Source organism: Ooceraea biroi, chromosome 1, assembly GCF_003672135.1.
Source record: "Ooceraea biroi isolate clonal line C1 chromosome 1, Obir_v5.4, whole genome shotgun sequence".
Classification (NCBI taxonomy): domain Eukaryota; kingdom Metazoa; phylum Arthropoda; class Insecta; order Hymenoptera; family Formicidae; genus Ooceraea; species Ooceraea biroi.
In genome coordinates this window covers 7,149,842-7,165,576 of record NC_039506.1, presented here as the reverse complement: position 1 = coordinate 7,165,576, position 15,735 = coordinate 7,149,842, and the positions used below count along the sequence as shown (strand labels likewise).

General features: G+C 38.0%; 1 protein-coding gene across 10 annotated transcripts in view; it reads right to left on the bottom strand.

The window, feature by feature from the left end:
- LOC105285459 (5-hydroxytryptamine receptor 2A) overlaps positions 1-15,735 on the bottom strand; it is a 108,028-nt gene that overhangs the window by 30,379 nt on the left and 61,914 nt on the right. Inside the window, exon 3 of one of the 10 annotated variants that reach the window (XM_011349676.3) lies at positions 10,589-10,734. The exons of the other annotated variants lie outside the window; for them this stretch is intronic. The gene's annotated coding sequence lies outside the window, so the exon portion shown is untranslated. The remainder of the gene's footprint in view (positions 1-10,588; positions 10,735-15,735) is intronic. 10 annotated transcript variants of the gene reach the window in all.

Genomic DNA, 15,735 nt, shown 5'->3' with positions numbered 1-15,735 from the left:
TTTGGTGGAATTTCTGACTGCAAATATCATGAAAGAAATTGGTCGGTACCGGTCGACTATTCTGTTCAGATATGAAAATTTTTATCAAAGCGCATATTAATATGCAAAGAACGCGCCGGAATGCATTACGAAATATTCCGTGTGCATTGTTTGTGCATTTTAACAGGACTGTTTTCAGTAATTGTATGATTTTCATCATATATATTTTTTCACAAACAACGAAAATTAGTACATGTATAAAATTATGCGAAAATTATTATCATTGTTTATTTGGAATGCAGTACTTTCCAACAAAATTTGATTAATTATTTTATGCTTCGTTAAAACACTTTGTTTAATAAAGCGACGGTATTAATGTAGAGAGAGAGTTTTGCTTAGCACAAGTTCATTATCACCGTATCTCGGACGAGAATAGATGGTACTTCAATGCCACTTGCTTTTCTTTTACGCTGGACGGCGAAAGGGCTTCAATCAGAGCGCGGCAAAGAAGTTAAACATCCGTGCGGGAAGTGCGCTCGCTTTCGCAAAAGAGTTTAACCACACGTGTGTTGTATACGAGCGCGTTCGCGCTATCTATTCATTGTGAATAGAAAACGACGAACGCGCGCGATTATTACACGAATCGCGAGCGGCGTGGTCATGAATGCATCATCGAGTGGTCTCTTTTTCTGTTTTTCCCCTTTTTTAGTTTACAGGTCTGTTTACGTAATTAGTGTCGAGTAAAATGCATTTGCAAGCAAAATATCCCATCGTAATTAAATGAGCGCTTTCTTTCCTTTAATGTGATAATTAACGTGACGCATTACGCGCCGACAACGACAGTGTTGCGACTGTATTTTCACTTGTATGCTCGTACGTGCAATATATACGTATAATTAAATGTTGTCGTTTCTCTCATAAAACCGACGTTAATGAAGAAAATAACGACAAAAAGGAACGTGAGATGGTACGCGTTATCACGCTTTTCGTTTCGGCTTATTTCGTTAAGGAAAATAATACATGCCGCATCGTATTCATAGAGTGCATTAACTTTCCGTCGAGTGTATTGATATTTCAGTAAATTGATACTGCGTCGCGCAGGGATATAGCGTTTCTAAAATTTATGGCCACTTTTCCGCAAGATTACTTTTGAAATGTAAAAATTTCAAATGCGAGATATGCAAAGTGCTCCACCTCGCATGTGCACGTAACACAACTGGATAGATCGAGAGATACCCCTTGACCCTTCCTGCCCATTATAAATTTTGGGGAAGGAAAGATGAGCACGGTTAAAGATTGATAGGCCATATGGATAGGATGTTGCACGATCGTAAATTCTGCTCTGTTAACTTTGCGTCTAAATCATTCGCGTCAAATACAGCGCCCTGCCTCGTTTCTCCGGAAAAGTCTAGCAGATAGATCGAGCAGTCGCATAGAGCTGCGTTGCGGAATGTACCTTTCATATGCGGATATTTTATCGGTGCATCAATATTTTATATTATCCGTAACGAAAGCTCTCAGCTCTTGCAACCGAAATAAATATCTTTCCCCGAAGCGCGTAAACGCATTTTTAAAAACTATCACATGGTTATTCATCGGATATTTCATTGAAATCAATATAGCGAATATGGAACTGTTCAACATTTTGCACGACAATGGAATATGTAATTTTATAATTAAGCACGTTAATTAATTACAAGGACGCGTCGAAGAATTACGTCCTAGTTTGCAAAAGTTAATTGGATATTTCGGCTGGAGGCGCTATCAGAAGATTACCGAGAGAAATCCCTGTGAAATAATATCATTACGTCTTAGGTCACGATTAATTGGCTTCAAATAATGCCAATTTCAGTCTCTCGCCTCATCTCCCTGATTTTGCAGTGTACGCTTAACCAGAAATCGGGCTTAAGTCCACGCTGATCCTCGGCTTAGCGGAGCCCGCGAATAGGTTAAAATTAATCTCGTATGTCTATGTGATCTAATATACATGCCGCTAATTTGGCCAGGTTTACGTAAAGCTTCAAACTTCGCTGTTCAATTACGCAACACGACGTTTCATCGAATCATTTCCCCGATCCAGAATGAAGAAGACATGCTCTTGTTAAACACATAATTTTAAATCAGTAAAACGTGGTGTCAGTGCAAGTTTCACCTTCATGAAATTTAATATTCCATGTAACAAGATATATTCTAGAACAAATTAATTTATCAGAACATAATGATTTCCGAAAAGATGTATTTGTGTGTAATTATGCAATTATCTACATTTTCTTGGAAAGAATATATTATAATTGTGCGTCAAGACATATAATTACAAAGCCGCGAGAGACACGTCAGAAATAATTTGAGTCATAAATCGTCCTTGAGAGAAGAAAGGAGGGATTTGTGCAGCTTCCTTTTGCCAGGACGAGAGAATCCTTCGCTTTTAAATCAGCGTAGGATATTTGCCTCGGGATTGAAGGGTCCCTTTGAATAATTTCAAATGCTACTGGTTTTAACGTTTTTTTTTTTCTAATATTTGCCCATTACTTTGTCGTGACCCAAATACCTGTCCGCGCTCCGCCGCGGGCTCAATTCGAGAATAGATAGGTATGCATGAAGTTGATGCAAATCATCTTTGAGGGTCAACAGATACCGGGTCAATTTGGAACAACCGAGAATAATTATGAGCGTCGACAGTGACTTAGTGCAATGGATGCTGAATCCCATTTGGAGAGATTGATAAAATCACTTTCCTCTTTTTCTCTCTCTCTCTTTCCAAAAAAGCTTTCCTTCCAAAACGAACGTCATCTTATTTCTTAGAATATGGTTGAATTTCAAATTTGTTATATTTTTGGTTATAATTATTATGTATTGAGGATTTCTTCTCAGTTATTGAAAATAGTGCAGTTCGCAATAACACGTTCAAAGATATTTTATTCTAATATAATTTATTAATATCGCAGTGCGATATACTTGTTATTTCTTTCTTCGGTAAGAAATGTCGGTGACAATAAAGATTAAAATGTTTTGATAAAAATTATCCTTATCATAAATAAAAAGACATATGTAACACAATGTATCATTAATATGTGAAATTACACGTATTAAAGATATGGTTGATCTGATATTCTACCATTTGTTCAACTGTTTCCGTAGTAGTAGAATTCGGGATGTAGCGTGCAGGAATAATTAGTACAATTTATTTCTGGAGTCTGGGAGTGTATCGCGCGCTAAGCTCAAATTCTCTTAATTGCAAAATTCGTATTATTCGACCAAACCTCATGGGATTGATACAATGGGACATGGCGAAATAGACATTATTTATTACGCGGACTTTCACGAAAGTACAATGTAACAAGATATACGTGCATATATTCTTCCTTCGCAAGAGAGAACTAAAGAGAGATCCTGCTACGTATGCAGCATCGTTACATATGACGGCATAGTATGGATCTTAAACTTCGAGCTACCATTGTTCCCTATTGTTTCTTATCACTGTGTGATCGCGTCTGGAGCAAGCGTCGTGAATTTAGATTGCCCGCGGATATTGCGCGAAATATTGGCTAACGTAATTCCGTGATGGTCATGTTCGGAGATTATGGGGGATGGAACAAAATGATGACGAGTTCCGTATTTCCGTGTCGGTTATGAAGCGGCGCACAAAGAAGGGCATATCAGTGCGCGTACTTTTCCGTAACTGAATAATTCAATTGCCATACTGCGGAATCGAATTCTGCGCATTTGGAATAAGATGCAATTTGATACTCGCTGCATAGCGAACAAGATAGTAAACCACAATACATTTAATATATCTTTTTAAAAAAAGATATCTCGATACACTTAATTTTTCGATTGCGAAACATTATATTTTACAAAAATAATATAGCTAAGAAATTTAAAACAGCGATGAACTGCAGTAAAAAAATCTTGTTAAACGATACATTGTGTTATACATGAAGCAAATGCACAATAACGAAGAGTATTTGCTTCCCTCGAGACAAATATGAAGAAATTGAAAAAAAGCATTAACAAAGAACAAGATGGGAAAAAAATCAACATTATCTGTAACATGTATGCTCTCCATAAAGAATGCAAGTAGCGTACCGCATGTCGCGTAACTTACATTAAAACAGGAAATTGCAGTCGGTGCGCTCGGAAGATTTCCTTGCGAATTGTAATGTGGACAAGTGACACCCGTGAGGGAAAACTTCACCAACTAACCTTCTAGGCCCGACACTAGGGATGTTCTTTGTTTGCGTGCCGAACTTCTGGCACACCGTTTGGCCACGGTAAATGTTAAAAGTTTTATCCGTGCGTAAAGAATCCTGTCGCAAACGTTGAAACGTACAAACTTTAAATTAAATCCGACGGGACATGTAGATCCACCCTTGCCCGTAGCGTGCTTCGTAACAGAACCGGAATTGGATAGCGAATTCCTGGCGATGGATTCTCTCGTGAGCATATGACACAGCCCTCCGGGAATATTCCTGATATACTTTTCATGCAGCTTTGTTTAAACCAGGCTTGTTTAAGCTGCGTGGCAATTAATGATATCGGTAAGAACGGTTCTCTATCGCTGTGTCATGGATTTCGGTGATATCCGAAATATGCGGATCCAGGATTATTCGTTGATTCCTTCGCTTCAGTCTACATTCGACGTAGTTCAAGTAGTAAAAGGCGTCGCGCGTCAGACGCAGCGTCCGATTTATCTTTTATCCGCTCGTGGCTTTTGTTCTTCTCTTTTCCGTTTTTCTCATCAATCGGCACAATACGAGGCACGAAATGGACCGTCGACTATTGAAGCCGGAGTAACCGAATTCACATCAATATTAATTATCTGCACTGATAGGGGTCTATATTTATTGGCGAAAATTGACGTATTGCTCAGATTGTGCTTGGCTGACCTTTAAAAGCCATATATGTTCTTTCCCTTTCGCGGTTAAAAATGCACGTGGATATGTTATTGAATCCGCGTATACAATGAATTTTACTTACTACTGTGAAATAATAAAATGTAGAAAATAAATACGTTAGAAAAGTCAATTTAAATTTGAAGATTTTTTGAACTAAGAAACAATTATAATATTTCAAACAAACATAAATTTCTTTTTACTTGAGATATGTTAATTTATGATATGCGTATATATTGTTAGAAATAAGAACAATATTACACAAATGAAAAATGTATACTATAATAATATTATCTACAAGAACTAGTTGTATGCTTGTCGTCGCCGTAAAAATTCAAAATTTGTTGATATCAATATGTTGGAATTGCCTTCGTAGGTTTGTACATGAAATTGTAAAACTTCAATCCACTTTTTATATTAAGAGAAATCTTTCAGTATGACCTAGATTACTATCGACGTAACATCAAACGTTATTGTAACGGTTTCGTATGATCAGTCCCTTTTTGTCGAACATGTTTTACGTCAACATGATGCACACCACATCAGTGGAAAATTCTACGTTCGTCGTCACACGAACATGATTTTCAGACAACTATCTACTTCGAGTCGCATCATATAGCCAGCCTTTATGCTTTTTCTTTTTTTCGATTCTCTCATGTTTGTTTAGTTTGTTTACTCATATTTATCGCGCGATTGTCACTCATTTTTAAAAGCGGATGTTATTTGTGTTTTTATTTTAGTGTATTATACAAAATATTGCAGGAATATTTTAATTTGTTTACGCTGCAGTATTATCTCGATAATCGAATGTATTTCTTTCACCGGGGCAATGAAAAGCTTATTTCGTAAAATGTGCAGATTGCAAATTTGCATCAGTTCTACATTATGACAAGGATTTATGTACGCATTTGAAAGTTTGAATAAGTCTCCGCGTACTTTTATGCAATAGCGATGCGGTTTTCAAAAGTTTGAGCAATCTTAACAGTTTGCATGTAGATTTGCATATAGTCTACTTGCGAAGTATCTATTAAATAAGAACCATTGTGTTAGCTTGAAATACGTGACAGCGATGTGCTCATATGATGATATACGATCTCAAATGCGATGCTGTTCCGTTGCTGTTCCGACAACGGAATTGTGCACACGTAGCATGCCAAGATAATATGCAGCAATGTTTCGAAATGAGAGTTAAACGCTCCTCATATGATTATTATGTATTTCTGTCAGACACAGTGTCGCAGTTGATGTATTATATCTACAGGAGTGTTCATCTAATTTGCACCATTTAATCAATATCAGAATTTATAGATTTAACAAGCTCTCACACACAAGTAAAGTTATGGATACGATGTCAATAACAGTTTGTCTTTCGCTAGACCTTTGCCGTAGATTTGTCAAAGTTTTTGACAAAGACGATAAGTAAATGTGAGAAATAGAAAAACGTTTTTCATAAATCACTTTATAATCTGAATTTTTTGTTTTATAAAATATGTTATATAGTATTGTAAAGTTACAGTTTTTTATTTAAAAATATATATTTCACTATGTTTTGATCACACTCTGTGATTCCTATCTGAGATTTAATGAAGTTTTGTTAACATTTAACGAGATATGTGCGCGATTTCGATTTATTCTACCGGCGTATCGACCATCTAATCTTAATTAGGGTCCTACTGTATGGGCGGGCTTAGCAAATATAGTACGTGCACACGTAGCGGTTGATGTTGCTCATGTTTAACACGGTTCGGTCAGATCTGGATCAGCAACATTTATGTGTAACGGTTTACGTATCATTTTGCATCGCGTGCAGTCAAGCTCGCTCTTCATCAGCTTATCATTATCATCGCCCCGGAGAGAAACGCAGCGAGACGCAGTTAAAAAAATGCAAGCTATTGTTTGTCCAGGAAAGTAGACTGCGCGAGAGTCGCGCGGACCGTAAATATTTAAAACATAATTTATCGATAATAAAAGTCGGGGAGATAATTTGTAATTTTTAATGTCAAGCGGATCAACGATGAAAGATATTACCTTGTTACTTGCGATTAGATGTCTTGCGAGATACTTTGTTCACGACGAGCAGCTCATCGATCGCGGAGCAATCGCGCGAATAAAAAAGAGAAAGAATCAAGCCCGTGATGCTGATATAGGGTACGCGAGGAAATTACTACTGCGATGTAAAAGATGGTCGGATAAGGATAGGTATGTCGGTATATACCGGACGATGAGTTCGCGCAGGAATACATACTAAGAAGCTCGGCAGGCGTTTGAATCTCACTTTGAGACGCTGACTGGCGCGCGTGACGCAGATAGTCTGTATCCACTACGGACGCCATTTCCCTCCAAGACACACGGAAGGGGCAATAAAAAGTGAGTTCCGCGCAAGAGAAAGCCCGCCATTGTTGCATCAACCATAGCGGCACGTGGAACGCGATACCGCACACAGATGCGATATCGCTTGCACATTCAATGCTTTCTTATTATACTGCCTGTTCTAAAACCACTGGGCAATTTTTATGGATTCTTTTTATGGATCCTTCGATTGCTTCAATATTGGAAAGGACACACCCAGTAGTTTAGAGATATTCCGTGCACCTATCGCTCGAATCGCAATGGAGCTGGAATTATTTGCACGTCAATACTGCAGCCTAAATTGGATACAAGAGATACGTAATTTGCATTATTCCGAAAGTTTCTGTGTGTATATATATACGAAATTAGAGATATAATCGCGCTAGACGAAATTATACAGAGAATGTTACATGTCATACTAACGTAAAAACAGATAATAATTTATACATGGACAAAATATGCTACATGTTATTGCATACAATCATTAGAATTATTTATTACTGCTGCATATAAGTTCATAACTAAATTATTTTAATTAGTACACATGATACATAATAGATTATTATCGTTATCGTTTAATATTAGCGGCAATTGCAAACCAGAGTCCATTGTAATCTCTTCTTCGACTATTTCCATCATTGTACGAAGATATTACCACCATTGTTTTGCGGCGAGTGAAGCAGCGTCATTTGTATGAGAACTCCCTCGGCTTTCTCCCCGCTTTTTCATAGACTGTACATCACATTAACCGTTTTTCCTTCATTCCATCTCCTTCTTCTTGCATCTTACGGCCGAACATTCTCTCTCGCTGTAATAAAAGCAAGTGGAAAGTGCTCAGCTATACCGTAAGCTCCTATAGGGTGTTCGTAAAGTATGTAGGAGAAAAGTACCCAGCCATGTTCGCGTAAAAGGAGAACACTCTCTTACTTAATTGGTAATAAATTCTGTCACTGTAAACATTTTATGTTTGCCTTGGGAAACTCAACAATTGAAATTCGACATGTTACCTCACTTACGCTTTAAGCGCATTGAGATTTATGTACTATATTTTACAAAATTATGTATACGCGTTGTTCAACATTTGTCGATGAAGTTTACTCATACAACCGAATCAGTAAATAGTGCTTCACTTGCACGCCCATGGTTTATCGTTCGGCGATATGCAAGCCATCTCAGAGTTGAAAGGTAATATCCGGATGCCGGACGACAGTTTTGGCGTGTTATTACGTTGCGACGGTAAACGTGACGTAGATTGAAAATATTATAAATGTACGCGTATACATCGCGTTCGCGGCAGGCTAGGTGACATATAACACCGGTGACGAAGTTCATGACGATTTATCAAGACGTGCGTGCCAACGTCACGTATCGCTGGCGCACCCGAGCGCGCGCGCTCTCCTCTCCTCTTCCGGCGAAATCCAATTTTCTACTTGAGACGTGGTTAAAACGATACGGCGATTAATAACGCCGCAGACAGCTCGAACGATTCGTCGAGAGGACGGCATTCGACAGCGCAAACCCACCAACGGCCGAGCCGAGTCGCGGAATTGTGATCGAGATAAATGCGAGAGCACGCAAGAGGGCAAGAAGAGATATTGTTCTATCAGAAAAGCCGAGATGAAAATAATTGCCGTCGCTGCGAGTGCAAATCGCAATTCTCAAGGGTGGTGGTAGCGTTATCAGTCGTTGTCGACGGTCGAAACTCGATAAGGGCAAGCGTTGTGTAGGCATTGTCGCGCGGTACGCTCCGTACATGTCTCCTTTCTGTGGAACAGTGACTGTAAGATGCTGCTTATAAGATTAAAAGCCGGAATTGTAGGTATATAGTGCTCGCGATAGATAACCGGCGTTATTTCGCACGTCGTTGCACTACTTGCCGCAATTGTTCCTGCATACGTACGTGCAAATCTCTCACGGAGACTCTTGTCCGGATAATTCAGTTTTGTCTTATCTTCCTCAGATTATTACATTAGGTTTTTGTTACGTCATAGTTACGTTAGTTCTTCGAGTTTGATTTCGCTTCGTTAGTTTCCTGAGTAAATATCCGACTCGCTTGATCGCTAATCCAAACGTTTCGATTGCTGATCCTTCACTTGAAGAAACTTGAATTGAGGAATATCTGCGAGAAGATTCGTTCTGATCGGTGTAATTCGACCGTTACGTGATCTCTCATGATCCATCTCGTATTCAATCTTTAACGTTTAGAGATTGAACGTAGTACCTATTTCGCTCTTATCGAGAATTCTGTCACTTGGCGATACAAGCGAGATGTCCAATATCCTTGCCGAATACGAATACGATCTTTTGACATTCACTTTCTTTGTATTTCTTTCACGGAATTTTGTTACGATCTGTAATTTTGTCATTTTTCCACTGATACAAAGAATGCTCTATCACGGAGTGGCATGATTATTTCAAGCTTGTTTTGACCAAGCTCACATGTACGGCTTTCAGCAGTGCGCGTCGCGAAAATTGAGAGAAAACACCGGCGTCGCTATACCTCGAAGCGTATACCGATATCGTGGCAAATGTGTATGACAAAGAGTATACACGGCGTACACATAACATAAAGTATACATAGATGCCGTATGCATACTCTTTGTTGCACCTGACTGCACTTATGCACTTGCTGGCATCGTAACCACATTACATTATGCGTTTGCGAAGACGTAACGCGATAAGAGGGTTTTCGTCATCGCGTAATGCGAAACCGTGCCGCGATATATCGCTGTTAGGAGACTAGTTTCATATGTACTGTCGTAGACGAGACACTTCATGGCGGTATCGACAAAAAAATCACCGCCGATAAAAGTCGCGATTGTCGAACGATTCGTGGCGAATGTCCTTGTGCGATCCACAACGGGATGTGCAACGGGAGTTGCTTGAACTTTTTAATCATAAAACTTTAATAGGTTGATCCAGGAATATAAAACGCGGCAATTTGTTCCTAGCAAAGAGTGCTTGTGCAATAAGTTTTTCGATTTCGTTCTCCACGCGTTACTGCACGCCGCGCTCTCATTTTCTTTAAGTTCTCTCACCGTCGACATTGCACATACCCGAGGAAAATTCCTTTTTCGCGCGCGCGCGCTCGGATCGTATATTTAATAATATCAAAAGTTATAACACTTTTGGCCCGCGGGACCGTTACTCGCTGCAATTTTTAACCGTTAGTACTCTAACGCGATATGAGAACGACGATTTTTGACGCATTTCCCGACTATCAAGAATCCGGAGGAGGGTGAATTTCTTGCGCGCCCTTGTTCGGGCGGATCAATGTGACGGATCATTATCGCCGAATCTGGGACACATATGTTATATGCTAATCCTAAAGCGGGTATGTAGCGCGTGGTAACCTTAGAGGTACCTACCTACCCACGTACACGGACGCGTATACCCCGAAATCCGGTGTCTTCGAGCGATCGAGTGATACACGTTCTCGATGCTTTGACATATCAGCAGCCATCCATGCGTGTAATTGCTCCGAAATCCTACCGACAGTTTGTCAAGCAGTAGCCTGGAAATGGATCCATCATATCCCATTAATCATAGTCACTTAATACGATAATCACGAAATATCATCGGCACACGCTTCTACCACGGACACGTCATGATTGATGTAATTCAGACGACTTCGACATTTCCTTAAGCGCGCAACAACACATTAAATGCATCCGGTATGTCGAGCATAAAAATTTATGTGCGTGTACATAACGTGTGTGTCATTCGACATTTCGAGGGAATAAATTAGAATCTAAGCCGATTTTTAAAACGAAAGAAGATAAATGTTCTGTATATTGAATAACATATATAAATAAGATTGATAAAACTAATGCGATAAAAACTTGTTTTATTTTATATAAATAGTAGATATGTTTTTTAATATTTTTCATGTTCCTTTTCATGTATCATTTGCTCGTTAATTCCGATTAAAAATCATGATGAATAGATGCAGGAATAATATCCTCTGATTGATATTCTCGACGCGGATTCGCCGACATTAATCGGTGCTTAAAACTTGCTCGCTGCTCGCAGGAAACAATTTCCCAGTAGTAGTTAGGAAGAGTTTCAGCGATTTACCTCAATTTTCAATGGATTAGAGCATCCGATTTAGGAGCTTGGCAAGTTATGCATTATGCTATGCTGTATCATTGGATTAATAGGGATACTTTAAAGTATTTACGATCGCCGGTGTCCTTGCATAATTCGATCTTCCCTAGAATTAAACTGATAGGGACACTTTAGGGTATTTATGGCTCTCCCTTCCTTGTGTAATTCGATGTTTTCTACGATAGGATGCTTAAAACTTTAAAACTCACCAACCGTGATAGCGAGCATGATTACATTTATGAAAACTTGCGGGAAAACTTCTACGAGATCGCTTTTTGATTGCTTTCGCTGATATTTAGCGTTTGTCCGAATTATTCAACCGAAAGTTGCAATGCTATGTAATTCTCACAGATCGTATTTGTGTTATCCGTGTCAAAATAAAAGCAGCAAATGGACTGCCGTTGAGTAAATTTTTACACGGAATATTTACACGGAACAGCGACGTTATCGGAAGTTACATTGCAGTAAATTTACACTAAATTCAATTTGTCTTTAGGAAACAAAACTCATGCATTCACGTTTAATAAAAATTCCACGACAGGCTCGTAATGAAAAAATATAATATATCTCCATGTATATATATAATTTCCATGTTATTCATCGCATGTTTGCAAATTTATATGTCAAATTTACGATCATCACGCATCTCGTAGTTTAGACATTGGTATTCAAATTCCGAGTTATCAGAAGATTCAGAGACTTGGAGATAAATCGTCGAGATTTCCGGAGTTTCTGGAAAAATCAATGTCTAAGCTCTCATCCCATGGCGCACAAGATAGAGCACCTATCGTACGCGAATTCATCCTTGCCTGCCACGTTACGTTCCTCTTTACCTGTTGCTCTATGAAATTGGAAGCCCAAAAAATCTTAGTGTCTCACTCCATGTCACTCTATATTTGGCCAATGTGTGATTTTAGCAGATTATGCAATTTTAATTGGCCGGAGAAATACTCAATGTTTGACAAAATTTAATCAACGTAGAAAACTGTGAACTTTCAAGCGATAATATTAACAGCGAAATGGACTGCAACTAAAGTTTAATAGTAACAATAAGCGCGATGAGATAAGAAACTCGTAATCTGTTTACGAGTTTACGCGAAATACCTGTATCATTTCACAAAATAACATTTGCATGGACTAGTGGTATTTGTTTCATTTAAATTCAATTCACAGAATTGCGGGTCCGAACGTTTGTAGTGATATCCCATGTGATATTCCTGTGTATCTTGAATACACACAAGTGGTGTCTGCAGAGTCAGACTGTGAGTACGAAATTTCCGCTCATTAGACGCGCAAAGGCGATGCTCCAAGTTTATTTCCCACATATATGCATGGAAAATTGAGAAATTTATCATTAGCGTGCATCGACATCGCATGCAACGATGTTATGAATGGAGAATGTCGATGGACGAATATAGAGTTTGTATTCGCCGGGTGTTTACTTTTTCTTCTTTATGACAAAATGGGTCACGAAAAGGCAGTCAACTATATTAGGATGTGTGCTTGCGAAAGCCCAGGAAAAGTTTCACAATGCAATCGTAGCAACGTAACAATGCAACGTTTCGGTAAGCGCCCGTGCGGAACGTTGGATTTATTTTCCTCTTGTGTACATTTCAAGTTCGCCTGTATACGTGTAATATAGAATATAATAATGTAACATAGAAGGAATTATATAGAATTTTATAGAAGAAATATATTATTAATGCCTGCATTATCTATATTTTACGTTTTTAAGCTAATATCAACAAATATTTTGACGTTTTGACATCATTGTGCTACTATAATTATAAACTGAATAATTTCTTGAGATAATTTCTTTTATTTATAAATTTCACGTTTTACTTTACATTTCCATTCTATTACACCTTAAAACGGAGCAATTAATATTACAATTATTGCTAAAACATCAGAATTATAAAAATACAGGATGTATAATTTTAAAGTTGCTAGTAGTACTTTAGCCGCGAATGGTACGTTTGATATAGGAAATATTGGAATGTGCGACAACTATCGGAAAACATGCATTTTGTAAAATACTTCGACACTTTGCGAATATTATGTGGTTATTGAGAAAAATATTTTCATATAGTATGCGAGTCTGTTAAGGTAAAAATTATTTTCAGAATTTTTAGCTTCATTCTCTCAATCTTATTTGTTAGTTGATAAAAAATATCATTTTTCTAATTTTTTACTCAAAGTTATTTATACAATATTTGTTCATATTTATAATTTTTCTGTAATGAACTGATGAAAAGTTTATCAGTAAAAGTAATTTAGAAAAATACATATTTATTATAATCTTAAAGATACATTAAATCTTATCTTAATTATATCTTAAATATATTATATTACAAAATTCATTAGAAGTATCGCTTATTTTCTAGTTGAAATTATTCGTATTCGAGGTGACAGACCGGCGATTGCTAATTCTGATGCTCTTGGAAGTTAACAGTCGCGAATTCGTTACGAGAAGTGAAGTAAAAGAGGACGCTAACCGTTAACTTGATACAGACTCTCCGTAAGAACGTCTCACTGACTACAGTTCGCTTCTTTTCGTCAGTGAATCGCGAACAAATATGGCCAATGAGAGCAATGCAACAGGTATTCCGATGTAATACGATATTACTTCACTAGTTCTTGCTTTGAGTTGGAGATAACGAGTTTCACCGATGATTTTGCGAAGGGATCGAAGGGGACTTGAATTGTATCAATTATCGTCGCTTAATCTGAAATATGACTATCGGTTACCGCCTGAGGATTTCAGGCGATCAAGAGATAATAGTTGAAGTTTGACCGTACGCACCGTTCTAGAATAATGGAGCGCATTTCAGTCTGCGAAAGGGTCCCAATATCACGAGAGTGTTACTTATTTTAAGTAGTGATATTAAGTTAAGAACAATCAACTATTAACGATGGCATCACAGGATACGTTATCGAGCTCGTGATACTTACGGCATGAATATCAAAGAGCGCGTTAAGCCGATTAGCTCTACAAGCTTAATAGCGCGTTGTTCAGGCACGACAGCTCGTCGTCGATAGTGGCGAATTTTGCAATATGTCCATAAAATCTTTGGTGCTCTTTGATATCGAAGAATTTAAGCAAGTACTTATTATTAAAGATATTTTAGGTAGCATTCTCTCTCTTTTAATATTTATATTTCTGCAATATTTTCGATTGTTATTTATCTACACAAATTGACAAAAAGGATTAGAAAAGTTTTTATGTTATGCAATTATAATAACTTTCTATTTTTCTCTCTTTTTCTTTCCTGTGTTCATAATAATATATTAATTAATAGTATATTAATATATATGTATATTTCACATTTTCTATATAATTTTATCTTTTCTTTTTCAATTCAGAATATTATAATAACCAACGCTTTTTGATCAGAAGAAATGTTTTCTTTACCTATTGACCTCTTTTTTTCTTTTTACGCAGATTGTTGAATTTGCTGAAGTCGTAGCTGGCCAATGACAAGACTTCAATTCTCGGCCACGTCTCTTGATTAAAGTAAGATTTAAAACGATATCCAATCTTCAACGAGATCCAGGCGCGACTTGGATACGATTACATCGACAGTCAAAATGTTAAGTGGAGGGTTCTACATGTCTCAAAGGGCGTGTAATCTCTCGTAGGGCCGGGCGGTACCAGATCGACCGCATGGGAGACGCTCGCAAGGCGCGTGGATGACGTTCCAAGCGTGACGCACGGCATGACAAGCCGACATTCACTTCGTTCTCGTCATCGTGCGTCCGTGCGGATCCATTCGCGGCATAAACGGCGATCCCGACGTGGATCATTGCTCGCATAATCGTTCGCACAGCACAAACGCCCGTTTGCTACCGTTATCGTCCGTGACGAATACGTGACGCGTGATTCGCCACTCGTGATAATTTTAAAAATACCGTCACCAAGTTCCGCCATTTATTTACGACACAGTGTATCACACACAATCACATCGCACAATTACAGTTACCTATCATTGTGGATTACAATTGCAACGTGCAACTCGTTTAAACTGGACTCGACTCGTATCGTCGATCGGTGGCTTTGAACGGAAATAGGAGCAAACCAGGCTATCTTGTATTTTCCGTGCGAATGTTTTATTGCAGCATTCTTGGTTTCATAAATCTGCGGTTTTGAGTGCGCCAGAATGGTTCCGAAAAGAATGAGTGCTCCTGATTCGAAGTATGATGTTTTCACGATTTATGACGGTTATTCGTATTTTGTGTGTTTCTCTTGTGCCTTTCGGTACTTAAAGAAAATGGTCATAAAATAAATCTTTGATTTTATTGGAAATTGGAGCACACATATGGTTCAGAAAATTATTTAGAAATTTCAGACCAATATATCGTTTTCATGTACATGACAATCTATCGTTCATTTTTGTAGAATATTTAATTC